Below are 13,822 nucleotides of genomic sequence, written 5' to 3' on the forward strand. Positions count from 1 at the left end.
AAAAAGGCCAAATTTGGCACAGGGCATACTTAAATGATTTAGCTAGGGCGCCCACGCTGCTGACCTTTGGGGTCGCCACAGCGGCCAATCAAATATGGCCGCTGCTTGTAACATTTGAAACAGATGAGCTACAAATGTAAACTTTGTGTCTATTTCATGTGTTTTGACAATTAGAAATGTGTTGAAATGCTCATTTTTATTTCTGTGTGTGTCTTGACCCCTAATTTGCATATTTCCAAGTGGCGTTTTGCTACTCTGAAGACATTGGACGTAACTTGGGCGTTGTTATGACTAAAACCTGGTGCAACATGCATGATTCCTTTCTAATGTTTATATGAAATATTCACATATCACACAATGATTACCACTGGTTTGGGGATGACTTGATCGAAGCTTTTTAGGACTTAATAAGGAGAGGGCAGCATGATACCCATGCTTTGTAGCCTTTTTAACAGGAGAACTAAGACAGTAGCTTCTGCAGCGTTTGTGGTGTTTGGCCTTATTTAATACAAGTGTTGATGGGATACCTGAACCATCAGTCAATGGATCAATGGCGACATTTATACATAAAGGTATAGCATTTGTAATTTCAATAAAATCTTTGAGATCCTTTTCTAGCAACAAAAGTCCTTCGCCTTTGGGTGTTTGTAAGGGGTCATCAGACTGGAATTGGCAGAGATAACATAAGTCCCAATTGCTCCTGTTGCTGCTGCTGCTGCTACTACAAACCCCGATTCCATATGAGTTGGGAATTGTGTTAGATGTAAATATAAACAGAATACAATGATTTGCAAATCATTTTCAACCCATATTCAGTTAAATATTCTACAAAGACAACATATTTGATGTTCAAACTGATAAACTTTTTTTTTTGTGCAAATAATCATTAACTTTAGAATTTAATGCCATCAGTTTGTGACAAAGAAGTTGGGAAAGGTGGCAATAAATACTGATAACGTTGAGGAATGCTAATCGAACACTTATTAGGACATCCCACAGGTGTGCAGGCTAATTGGGAACAGGTGGGTGCCATGATTGGGAATAAAAACAGCTTCCCAAAAAATGCTCAGTCTTTGACAAGAAAGGATGGGGCGAGGTACACCCCTTTGTCCACAAATGCGTGAGCAAATAGTCAAACAGTTTAAGAACAACGTTTCTCAAAGTGCAATCGCAAGAAATGTAGGGATTTCAACATCTACGATCCATAATATCATCAAAAGGTTCAGAGAATCTGGAGAAATCACTCCACGTAAGCGGCATGGCTGGAAACCAACATTGAAGGACCGTGACCTCCGATCCCTCAGACGGCACTGTATCAAAAACTGACATCAATCTCTAAAAGATATCACTACATGGGCTCAGGAACACTTCAGAAAACCACTGTCACTAAATACAGTTTGTCGCTACATCTGTAAGTGCAAGTTAAAGCTTTACTATGCAAAGCGAAAGCCATTTATCAACAACATCCAGAAACGGCGCTGGCTTCTCTGGGCCGGAGATCATCTAAGATGGACTGATGCAAAGTGGAAAAGTGTTCTGTGGTCTGAGGAGTCCACATTTCTAATTGTTTTTGGAAATATTCTACATCGTGTCATCCGGACCGAAGGGGAAGCAAACCATCCAGACTGTTATTGACGGAAAGTTCAAAAGCGAGCATCTGTGATGGTATGGGGTGCATTAGTGCCCAAGGCATGGGTTACTTACATATCTGTGAAGGCACCATTAAAGCTGAAAGGTACATACAGGTTTTGGAAAAACATATGCTGCCATCTAAGCGCCGTCTTTTTCATGGATGCCCCTGCTTATTTCAGAAAGACAATGCCAAGCCACATTCTGCACGTGTTACGACAGCGTGGCTTCGTTAAAAAAGAGTGCGGGTACTTTCCTGGCCCGCCTGCAGTCCAGACCTGTCTCCCATGGAAAATGTGTGGCGCATTATGAAGCGTAAAATACGACAGCGGAGACCCCGGACTGTTGAACGACTGAAGCTCTACATAAAACTACAATGGGAAAGAATTCCACTTTCAAAGCTTCAACAATTAGTTTCCGTAGTTCCCAAACGTTTATTGAGTGTTAGTAAAAGAAAAGGTGATGTAACACAGTGGTGAACATGCCCTTTCCCAACTACTTTGGCACATGTTGCAACCATTAAATTCTAAATTAATTATTATTTGAAAAAAAAAAATAAAGTTTATGAGTTTGAACATCAAATATCTTGTCTTTGTCGTGCATTCAACTGAATATGGGTTGAAAAGTATTTGCAAATCATTGTATTCTGTTTATATTTACATCTAACACAATTTCCCAACTCATATGGAAACGGGGTTTTTATGTATAAAAAGATATATATGTATGTGTGTGTATATATATATGTATATATATATATATATATATATATATATATATATATATATATATATATATATATATATATATATATATATATATATATATATATCATGTATATGTATATATAGCATGTATATATATTCTATATATTGAGTGTGTCAGAACGCACACACAAAGTGCATACAAGCAATGACATCATAGAGAGGAGGAATGGCAAAAAATGACAATGTGCTGAAGTACAATATGGGGGTATTTGGGCTTCAAAACTAACAATAAAAGTAACACTTTAAACAAGGAGGTGCCGTGCTGCAATTTGTGCTTTAAAACACGCCTCGCCAAATGTGGCGATTAGTATTACCACCGTTGCTTCAAACTTAGGTAAACGTTTAAACAATAATCATTCAGATCTTCACAAACAGTTATAAAGAGTGACAGGTAATAATGTTGTTACACCTGTCCTGCTGTTCAACTCCGGTGCAGACCGTAGTAGAGGAGCACAGGGCAGACGTTCCTTCCTGGGTGGATGTTTTCATCAGGGGTAACACCCTTCACTTCACCTGGGAATTTGTCTGCTTAGCTCCGCTTTCGGGTCAGAATGACGAGGCCGCCGATTCGTGACAATCTGTTTGCTTGATTATTAGTTTTGCAGGACACAACCGGACCTGTTCATCACTCTTCTGCGCAATGAACACTCTACATTTCTCTCTCTCTTTACTCGCCCACTCACTCACCGATGTCACTCACACAGCCAACACGATGACATTCTCGCAAACACACTTACTGTACGCTACTCTTAGAAGTAAACTAGCTCCTCTGTTGTGCACATGTAGATACCTAACATGTACGTACATAACATGTAGATACATAACATGTAGATACCTAACATGTACGTAAATAACATGTAGATACATAACATGTAGATACATAACATGTACATAAATTGACGCAAACACAGCTGTTTGGCCTGATGCCAAATAGAAGAATTTGGAGTAATTTTTTATCAACTTTTATTAAATTAATGGTAAAAGTGCAACATACTAACCTAGATTTAGATTGTGTTCCCTGTTTAAATCTCAAAATTCATGAGATTTTTTGTTGAAACCTGACTTTTCTGGACTTGTTGGTCTAGTAACTAGACCAACAAGTCCAGAAAAGTCATGTTTCAACAAAGAATTGTGAGATTTTAACAAGGAACACATTCTGAATCTGGGTTAGTGTGTAACATTTTTACCACTAATTTAAAGGTATGGCTATTTTCATGCAAAAAAGAATTAAGGGTTACAAGGGCCGTCCTAAAACAATTAGAGATATTAAATTGAGGTACCACTGTACTTCAGTTTTTACATTGTTTTTGATCCCTTAAGTGTGCGCAGTTTGGAAAATTGATGCAAACGTTAAGATGAAGTCTCACATCACAAATGAAACGACTTTACAACTGTCTGTGTGAATGTGAGTGTGAATGTTGTCTGTCTATCTGTGTTGGCCCTGCGATGAGGTGGCAACTTGTCCAGGGTGTACCCGCCTTCCGCCTGATTGTAGCTGAGATAGGCACCAGCACCCCCCGCTACCCCAAAGGGAATAAGCGGTAGGAAATGGATGGAAGGAGGAGTGTGTGGCGTGAGTATAATAGAGGTTAAAGTTTTAAAAATAAGTAGAAAATCATACATAAAAAGAAATTCAATTGTGGACAAATGAGAAACTCATGCCTGATAAACACAAGGGCTTTTCCGGAAATTGAACCCTTGACCTCTTGCAACTGAAGCAAGAATCATACGAGTAGATCAACAAGCCCCCAAAAAATATGATTCATCAAAAAAATCTGATGAATTGTGAGATTTTAATAAGGAACACAATCTAAAACTAGCTTAGTATATCGCACTTTTACCACTAATTTAAAGGTATGGCTATTTTCATGCAAAAAAGAACTAAGGGTTACAAGCTCTGTCCTAAAACAATTAAAGCTTGTAAAAATGTACTTCATTTTATGGAATTTTATTGATCCCTCGGGTGTGTGCAGTTTGGAAAATTGAGCTAAGAGTTTAATATCACAGTTATGGGCTTGTCTGGGAATTGAACCCAGCACCTCTCACACCCAAAGCGAGAATCATACCACTAGACCAACAAACCGTTAAACTCCACATAAAAATGCATTCTATTTGTGGAGATCATTGGTAACTGCACTTTTAATAACACACATTTTAATTCACTGCAATTTTCATGCATAATTGAACAAGAGCATTTTCAGAAATTGAACCCCAGATCCGATCATACGACTAAATCATCAATTTATGAGTTGTGGTTTTGCAAGAATGTCAATAAATCTGATATTTTGATAGAGGACACAATCTGAAACTGGGCTTCCATTTTGCACTTTTAACCCCAATTGGATTTACTGCCCTTTTTTTTTTTTCATACCAAAATGAACTAAGGCTGATGAGCTCAATTCCAGAACAAAATGTGGTCATAGATTTAAGTACAACTGTATTTGATTTTATAAAATGTCGTGGATCCCTTGGAAAGAGTATAAAATCATCATACGACTAAATTGTTGATTTAGTCGTATGATGGGATCTGGGGTTCAATTCCTGAAAAAGCTCTTGTTCATTTATGCATGAAAATTGTAGTGAATCAAAATGTGTGTTATTAAAAGTGCAGTTACCAATGATCTCCGCGAATAAAATGCATTTTTGTGAATAGTTATAAGGGCTTGTTGGTCTAATGGTATGATTCTTGCTTCGGGTGCGAGAGGTCCGGGGTTCAATTCCCGGAAAAGCCCTTGTGTTTATCAGGCATTAGCTTTTTATTTGTCCACAATTGAATTTATTTTCATGTATGATTTTCGACTTATTTTTAAAACTTTAACATCTATTTTACTCACGCCACACACTCATCCATCCATCCATTTTTTACCGCTAATTCCCTTTGGGGTCGCGTACAGTGGTTCCTCAATTCATGATTTCTAATTGTTTTAGGACGGACCTTGTAACCCTTAATTATTTTCTGCATGAAAATAGCCATACCTTTAAATTAGTGGTAAAAATGTTACACACTAATCCAGTTTCAGAATGTGTTCCTTGTTAAAATCTCACAAATCTTTGTTGAAACATTACTTTGTCGTGCTTGTTGGTCTAGTCGTATGATTCTCGCTTAGGGTGCGAGAGATCCCGGATCCAATTCCTGGACAAACCCTTGTATACATGAGGCCTGAGTTCTTCATTAGTCCACAATTGAATATCTTTTCATGTATGACTTTCGACTTAATTTTAAACTTTAACTTCTTTTTTTCGCGGCACACACTCAATAGATCAGTAAAAATCTATCAAATCAAATCAAATCCTATGTGATGTTGGATTTAATAGTTTTGTGACTTCATATCAGTTTCCATGGTGTAATGGCTAGTGTGCTATCCTCTGAACTAATAATCCAAGTTCAATTCTTGGTGGAACCTAATTGTGAAACCTACGAATTCCATTTGACTTACTTTTTGCAAGCCCTGGTTTGTAATTCCTTTATTCAATCATGACTTTTTACCTCACACAGACAGTTGTAAAGTCATTTCATTTGTTACGTGAGACTTCATCTTAACATTTACCTCAATTTTCCATACAGCAGACACTCATTGGATCAATGAAGATCTATAGAATATATATGTATTTTTTTATAACAATACATTTTCTTTTTGCCTGAGCCCATAAATGAACCAAAATTAATTTAAGCATGAAAATGGCTTTTAATTTAAATTTAGGTTAAAAGTGTAATACAATTTTAGATTCCAACCATCCATCCATTTTCTGCGGCTTGTCCCTTTTGGGGTTGCGGGGGGTCGCTGCCTCCTATCTCAGCTGCATTCGGGCGGGAGGCGGGATACACCCTGGACAAGTCGCCACCTCGTCGCAGGGCCAAATTTAAGATTGTGTACCCTATTTACATCTCACCTTTCATGAGATTTGTGGAACAATACTGTTTCAGGGTGTGTTTCATGGACGAGCCCTTGTGTATACAATATCTGTTTTCAGTCATTATTTTCCCACCTGTACACATGCGCTTGTTGGTGTAATTGTATGATTCTCACTAAGATTACAAGAGGTTTTGAGTTCAATTTCCAGGATACCCTGAAGAGTAACTTTAAACTCTTAGCTCAGTTTTCTAAACTGCACACAATCAAGGGATCGACAACATTTTGATAAAATCAAATACAGTTGTACTTAAATCTACGACCACATTTTGTCATAGGAATGAGTTCATAAGCCTTAGTTCATTTTGGTAGGAAAAAAAAATTCAGTAAATCCAATGTGGGTTAAAAGTGTATTATGGAAGCCCAGTTTCAAATTGTGTCCCCTACCAAAATATCACATTTATTGACATTCTTGCAAAATCACAACTCATAATTTGTTGATCTAGTCCAGGGGTCGGCAACCTGCGGAGCCGCATGTGGCTCAGCTGCATACTTGCCGACACCCCCGATTATCCCGAGAGATTTACGGAGTTGAATGCTTCTCTCAGCAATCACCCGGGGCCAATATTTTCGCGCCCGCTTTTACACACTGCTATCTGCGTGCCAGCTGGTCACATGTAGAACACAGCCTCTGGTGTCAAACGAAAGTGACTGCAAGACATACTTGGTCAACAGCTATACAGGTTACACTGAGAGTTGTGATATAAACAACTTTAACACTCTTACTAATATGTGCCACACTGTGAAACCACACCAAACAAGAATGACAAACACATTTCTGGAGAACATCCTCACTGTAACACAACATAAACACAACAGAACAAATACCCAGAATCCCATGCATCCCTAACTCGTCCGGGCTACATTATACAACCCCGCTTGCACCAAACCCCGCCCACCTCAACCGACGCACGGAAAGGGGGGATGTGAATTCTCCCTGCCCACTGGGTGTGAGTTTTCCTTGCCCTTTTGTGGGTTCTTCCGAGGATGTCGTAGTCGTAATGGTCTGTTCAGTCCTTTGAAACATTTGTGATTTAGGGCTTATATAAATAAACATTGATTGATTGATTGATTGATTATATCACAACTCTCAGTGTAACCTGTATGCCTGTTGAACAAGTATGCGTTGCAGTCGTCTGAGTGTGTTCAAGGAAGTCACATGTGACTTGTGGCTGGGCTGTGCTAGATATTTGTACATGTTGTAGAGAGTGGTAAAGGCAGCGCCTTCATGGAACGCCCGTATTAATGTTGAAGGGCGACATTTAGCAGACATTCGCGTAAATAGTTGCTCTGGATTCCGGGAGTGTCCCGGAAGGTCGGCAAGTGTGATGCTGTCAAACGGCATTAATTTAAATCTCGCGGGCCGCACTAACATAACATTTTCATATTAAGGTTAATACACAGCAGGAAGCAAAAAAAACAACTCCGTATGCAGTGTTATTTCATTTTAAATTTCAAAAGAGTTTTGTGGCTCCCATTGTTTTCTTTATTTTGTGAAACGGGTCGAAATAGCTCTTTGGATGATAAAGGTTGCTGAACCCTGGTCTAGCCGTATGATTCTCGCTTAGGGTGTGAGAGGTCCCGGGTTTAATTCCCTGACAATCCCTTGTGTTCATGAGGCATGAGTTTTTAATTTGTCCACAGTTGAATTTCTTTATGACTTTTGACTTAATTTTAAACTTTAACCTCTACTCACGGCACACACTCAATGGATCAGTAAAGATCTATAAAATAAAATGAAATTGAAAAATGTATCACTACAAGTTTATTTTTGCCTGAGCCCATAAATGATCCAAAGTTAACTTAAACAGGAAAATGGCTTTTAATTTAAATTTAGGTTAAAAGTGTAATACAATTTTAAATTGCGTACCCTATTTACATCTCACCTTTCATGAGATTTGTGGAACAATACTGTTTCAGGGTGTGTGCCATGGACGAGCACTAAACAAGTTTCAGAATGTGTTCCTTGTGAAAATCTCAAAATTCTCTGTGGAAACAGGAGTTTTCAGTGCTTGTTGGTCTAGTCGTGTGATACTCGCATCGGGTGCGAGAAGTCTTGGGTTCAATTCCTGGACAAGCCCTTAACAATGATTTTAAACTCATAGCTAAGTGAGTTCATAAACCTTAGTTCATTTTGGTATGAAAAAAAAAATGCAGTAAATTCAATTTGGGTTAAAAGTGCAATATGGAAGCCCAGTTTCAGATTGTGCCCCCTATCAAAATATCACATTTATTGACATTCTTGCAAAATCACAACTCATAAATTGTTGATCTAGTCGTATGATCGGATCTGGGGTTCAGATCCTGAAAACGCTCTTGTTCATTTATGCATGAAAATTGTAGTGAATCAAAATGTGTGTTAATAAAAGTGCAGTTACAAATGATCTCCCCCAATAAAATGCAATTTTTTGGTGGAAAAATAAGGGCTTTTTGGTCTAGTAGTATGATTCTTGCTTTGGGTGTGAAAGGTCCTGGGTTCAATTCTCAGACAAGACCCTGACGGTGATTTTAAACTCTTAGCTCACTTTTCCAAACTGCACACACTCAAGGGATCAAAGAAAATCCATAAAATCAAGTACAGTGGTACCTCAATTTACAAGCTGTAATTGTTTTAGGACAGAGCTTGTAACCCTTAGTTCTTTTTTGCATGAAAATAGCCATACCTTTAAATTAGTGGTAAAAGTGCAATATACTAACCCAGTTTCAGAATGATTTTGCTGTTATAATCTCATAATTCATAAGATTTTCTGTTGAACAATATTATTCGGGGCTAGTTGGTCTAGTCGTACGATCCTCGCATAGGGTGTGAGAAGACCTGAGTTTAATTTCCGGACAAGCCCTTGTGTTTATCAGGAGTTTTTCATTAGTCCACAGTCAAATTCCCAATCATGCAGGACTTTTGACTCAATAGATCAATAAAAATCCCTAAAATAAAATACACTGTTACCTCAATTTACGAGCTCTAATTATTTTAGGACAGAGATTTTAACCCTTAGTTCTTTTTTTTTGCATGAATATAGCCATACCTTTAAATTAGTGGTACAAGTGTAATATACTAATCCAGTTTCAGAATGTGTTCCCTGAGAGATGTTTTGTTGAAACACAAATAAAGTGGTATTAAGTCTACGACCACGGTTTTTTTCTAGGACTGGGCTCAAAAGCAAAAAAAAAAAAAAAATCGAAGTAAATTAAATTTGTGGTAAAAGTGCAATATGGAAGCCCAGTTTCAGATTGTGTCATCTATCAAAATATCACATTTATTGAGATTCTTGCAAAATCACGACTCAAAGCTTTTTGGTCGAATCGTATAATTTTTGTTTTGGGTCTGGGGTTCAAATCCTGAAAAAGCTCTTGTTCATTTATGCATGAACATTGTAGTGAATCAAAATGTGTGCTAATAAAAGTGCAGTTACAGATTGTCTCCCCAAATGAAATGGCGACTTTTTTTGAAAATTTGGTCTAGAAGTATGATTCTCACTCTGGGTGTGAGAGGTCCATGTTTCAATTCCAGGACAAGCCATGAATGGTCATTTCAAACTCTGAGCTCACTTTTCCAAACTGCACACACTCAAGGGATCAATGAAAATGTATAAAATGAAGTAGAGTGGTACCTCAATTTACGAGCTGTAATTGTTTTAGGACAGAGCTTGTAACCCTTAGTTTATTTTTTCATGAAAATAGTCATACCTTTAAATTAGTGGTATAAGTGCAATATATTAACCCAGTTTTAGATTGTAGTCCCTGTTAAAATCTCATAATTCATGAGATTTTTTGTTGGAAAATGATTTTGCATGGCTTGTTGGTCTAGTCGTATGATTCTCGCCTAGGGTGCGAGAAGTGAATTCCTGGGTTCAATTCCCGGATAATCCCCAAACAGTGATTTTAAACTCTTTGCTCAATTTTCCAAACAGCACACACTCAAGGGATCAATGAAAATGTATAAAATCTAAAACAGTGGTTCTTACATCTACGACCTCATTTTGTTTCAGGACTGAGCTCAAAAGCCTTAGGGCTTACAAAAAAAATGCAGTAAATCCGATTTGTGTTAAAAGTGCAATATGGAGGCCCAGATTTAGATGGTGTCCCCAATTAAATAATCACATTTATTGAAATTCTTGCAAAATCACAACTCAAAGCTTGTTGGTCTAGTCCAGGAGTCGGCAACCCAAAACAGTGAAAGAGCCATATTGGACTAAAAATATCCATCCATCCATCATCTTCCGCTTATCCGAGGTCGGGTCGCGGGGGCAACAGCCTAAGCAGGGAAACCCAGACTTCCCTCTCCCCAGCCACTTCGTCTAGCTCTTCCCGGGGGATCCCGAGGCGTTCCCAGGCCAGCCGGGAGACATAGTCTTCCCAACGTGTCCTGGGTCTTCCCCGTGGCCTCCTACCGGTTGGACGTGCCCTAAACACCTCCCTAGGGAGGCGTTCGGGTGGCATCCTGACCAGATGCCCGAACCACCTCATCTGGCTCCTCTCGATGTGAAGGAGCAGCGGCTTTACTTTGAGTCCCTCCCGGATGGCAGAGCTTCTCACCCTATTTCTAAGGGAGAGCCCCGCCACACGGCGGAGGAAACTCATTTCGGCCGCTTGTACCCGTGATCTTATCCTTCTGGTCATGACCCAAAGCTCATGACCATAGGTGAGGATGGGAACATAGATCGACCGGTAAATTGAGAGCTTTGCCTTCCGGCTCAGCTCCTTCTTCACCACAACGGATCGGTACAACGTCCGTATTACTGAAGACGCCGCACCGATCCGCCTGTCGATCTCACGATCCACTCTTCCCTCACTCGTGAACAAGACTCCTAGGTACTTGAACTCCTCCACTTGGGGCAGGGTCTCCTCCCCAACCCGGAGATGGCACTCCACCCTTTTCCGGGCGAGAACCATGGACTCGGATTTGGAGGTGCTGATTCTCATTCCGGTCGCTTCACACTCGGCTGCGAACCGATCCAGCGAGAGCTGAAGATCCCGGTCAGATGAAGCCATCAGGACCACATCATCTGCAAAAAGCAGAGACCTAATCCTGCGGTTACCAAACCGGAACCCCTCAACGCCTTGACTGCGCCTAGAAATTCTGTCCATAAAAGTTATGAACAGAATCGGTGACAAAGGACAGCCTTGGCGGAGTCCAACCCTCACTGGAAATGTGTTTGACTTACTGCCGGCAATGCGAACCAGGCTCTGGCACTGATCGTACAGGGAACGGACCGCCATAATAAGACAGTCCGATACCCCATACTCTCTGAGCACTCCCCACAGGACTTCCCGAGGGACACGGTCGAATGCCTTCTCCAAGTCCACAAAGCACATGTAGACTGGTTGGGCAAACTCCCATGCACCCTCAAGAACCCTGCCGAGAGTATAGAGCTGGTCCACAGTTCCACGACCAGGACGAAAACCACACTGTTCCTCCTGAATCCGAGGTTCGACTATCCGACGTAGCCTCCTCTCCAGTACACCTGAATAAACCTTACCGGGAAGGCTGAAGAGTGTGATCCCACGATAGTTGGAACACACCCTCCGGTCCCCCTTCTTAAAGAGAGGAACCACCACCCCGGTCTGCCAATCCAGAGGTACCGCCCCCGATGTCCACGCGATGCTGCAAAGTCTTGTCAACCAAGACAGCCCCACAGCATCCAGAGCCTTAAGGAACTCCGGGCGGATCTCGTCCACCCCTGGGGCCTTGCCACCGAGGAGCTTTTTAACTACCTCAGCGACCTCAGCCCCAGAAATAGGAGAGTCCACCACAGATTCCCCAGGCACTGCTTCCTCATAGGAAGACGTGTTGGTGGGATTGAGGAGGTCTTCGAAGTATTCCTTCCACCTATCCACAACATCCGCGGTCGGGGTCAGCTGAACACCATCCGCACCATACACGGTGTTGATAGTGCACTGCTTCCCCTTCCTGAGGCGGCGGGCGGTGGTCCAGAATCGCTTCGAAGCCGTCCGTATGTCGTTTTCCATGGCTTCCCCGAACTCTTCCCATGTCCGAGTTTTTGCCTCCGCGACCGCTGAAGCAGCACACCGCTTGGCCTGTCGGTACCTGTCCACTGCCTCCAGAGTCCTATGAGCCAAAAGGACCCGATAGGACTCCTTCTTCAGCTTGACGGCATCCCTCAACGCTGGTGTCCGCCAAGGGGTTTTAGGATTTCCGCCCCGACAGGCACCAACTACCTTGCGGCCACAGCTCCGATCTGCCGCCTCGACAATAGAGGTGCGGAACATGGCCCACTCGGACTCAATGTCCAGCACCTCCCTCGTGACATGTTCAAAGTTCTTCCGGAGGTGGGAATTGAAACTTTGTCTGACAGGAGACTCTGCCAGACGTTCCCAGCAGACCCTCACAATGCGTTTGGGCCTCCCAGGTCTGTCCGGCATCCTCCCCCTCCATCACAGCCAACTCACCACCAGGTGGTGATCGGTAGAAAGCTCCGCCCCTCTCTTCACCCGAGTGTCCAGAACATGAGGCCGCAAATCCGATGACACAACTACAAAGTCGATCATGGAACTGCGGCCTAGGGTGTCCTGGTGCCAAGTGCACATATGGACACCCTTATGTTTGAACATGGTGTTTGTTATCGACAAACTGTGACGAGCACAAAAGTCCAATAACAAAACACCACTCGGGTTCAGATCCGGGCGGCCATTCTTCCCAATCACTTCTCTCCAGGTTTCACTGTCGTTGCCAACGTGAGCGTTGAAGTCTCCCAGTAGGACAAGGGAATCACCCGGGGGAGCACTTTCCAGTACTCCCTCGAGTGTTCCCAAAAAGGGTGGGTACTCTGAACTGCTGTTTGGTGCATAAGCACAAACAACAGTCAGGACCCGTCCCCCCACCCGAAGGCGGAGGGAGGCTACCCTTTCGTCCACCGGGTTGAACTCCAACGTACAGGCTTTGAGCCGGGGGGAAACAAGAATTGCCACCCCAGCCCGTCGCCTCTCACTGCCGGCAACGCCAGAGTGGAAGAGGGTCCAATCCCTCTCGAGAGAAGTGGTTCCAGAGCCCTTGCTGTGCGTCGAAGTGAGACCAAAAATACAAAAAACTAATCTGCCTGGAGCCACACAAAATGAAAAGCCATAAATAAGTCTTATAATGAAGGTAACACGTGTTGTAAGTATCTTTATTAGCTAGAATAGCCTACTATCAAAATGACTTTAAATGTCTTATATAAGTGTTATAATGAAGACAATGCATTACATAAGTGTCTGTATTAGTTTTAATAGGCTCCTATCAAAAAGAGTTTAAAAGTCTTATATAAAGTTAAAGTCATTGGCAATCACTTGAAACGAGTATGACTGTCCTCCTGTTGGTGGGATTGCCTTCAGGAGAACGCCTGTGTGTTCGTGGAATCTTTTAAAGTGGGGAGACTGGTGCACAGACAGCCACCACACTGTCCTTGGCAAATAGAAGGCCAGGGTTTCAATGGCATGGAGACCAAGACAATTGGGGGCCCATCTTTGCTGCAGCCTTCTGCCGCCTTTGTGACCATAGTGGAGATTCTAAGCAACCAT

The 13,822-nt window shown here is 41.7% G+C and overlaps 1 non-coding gene across 1 annotated transcript; it reads right to left on the reverse strand.

The window, feature by feature from the left end:
- Positions 1-4,404: 4,404 nt before the first annotated feature.
- Positions 4,405-4,476, reverse strand: trnap-ugg (transfer RNA proline (anticodon UGG)). Its single transcript has one exon. It is a non-coding gene; the product is annotated as a tRNA-Pro (tRNA).
- Between the last annotated feature and the right edge of the window lie 9,346 nt (positions 4,477-13,822).

Source organism: Nerophis ophidion, linkage group LG21 (genome assembly GCF_033978795.1).
Source record: "Nerophis ophidion isolate RoL-2023_Sa linkage group LG21, RoL_Noph_v1.0, whole genome shotgun sequence".
Lineage (NCBI taxonomy): Eukaryota > Metazoa > Chordata > Actinopteri > Syngnathiformes > Syngnathidae > Nerophis > Nerophis ophidion.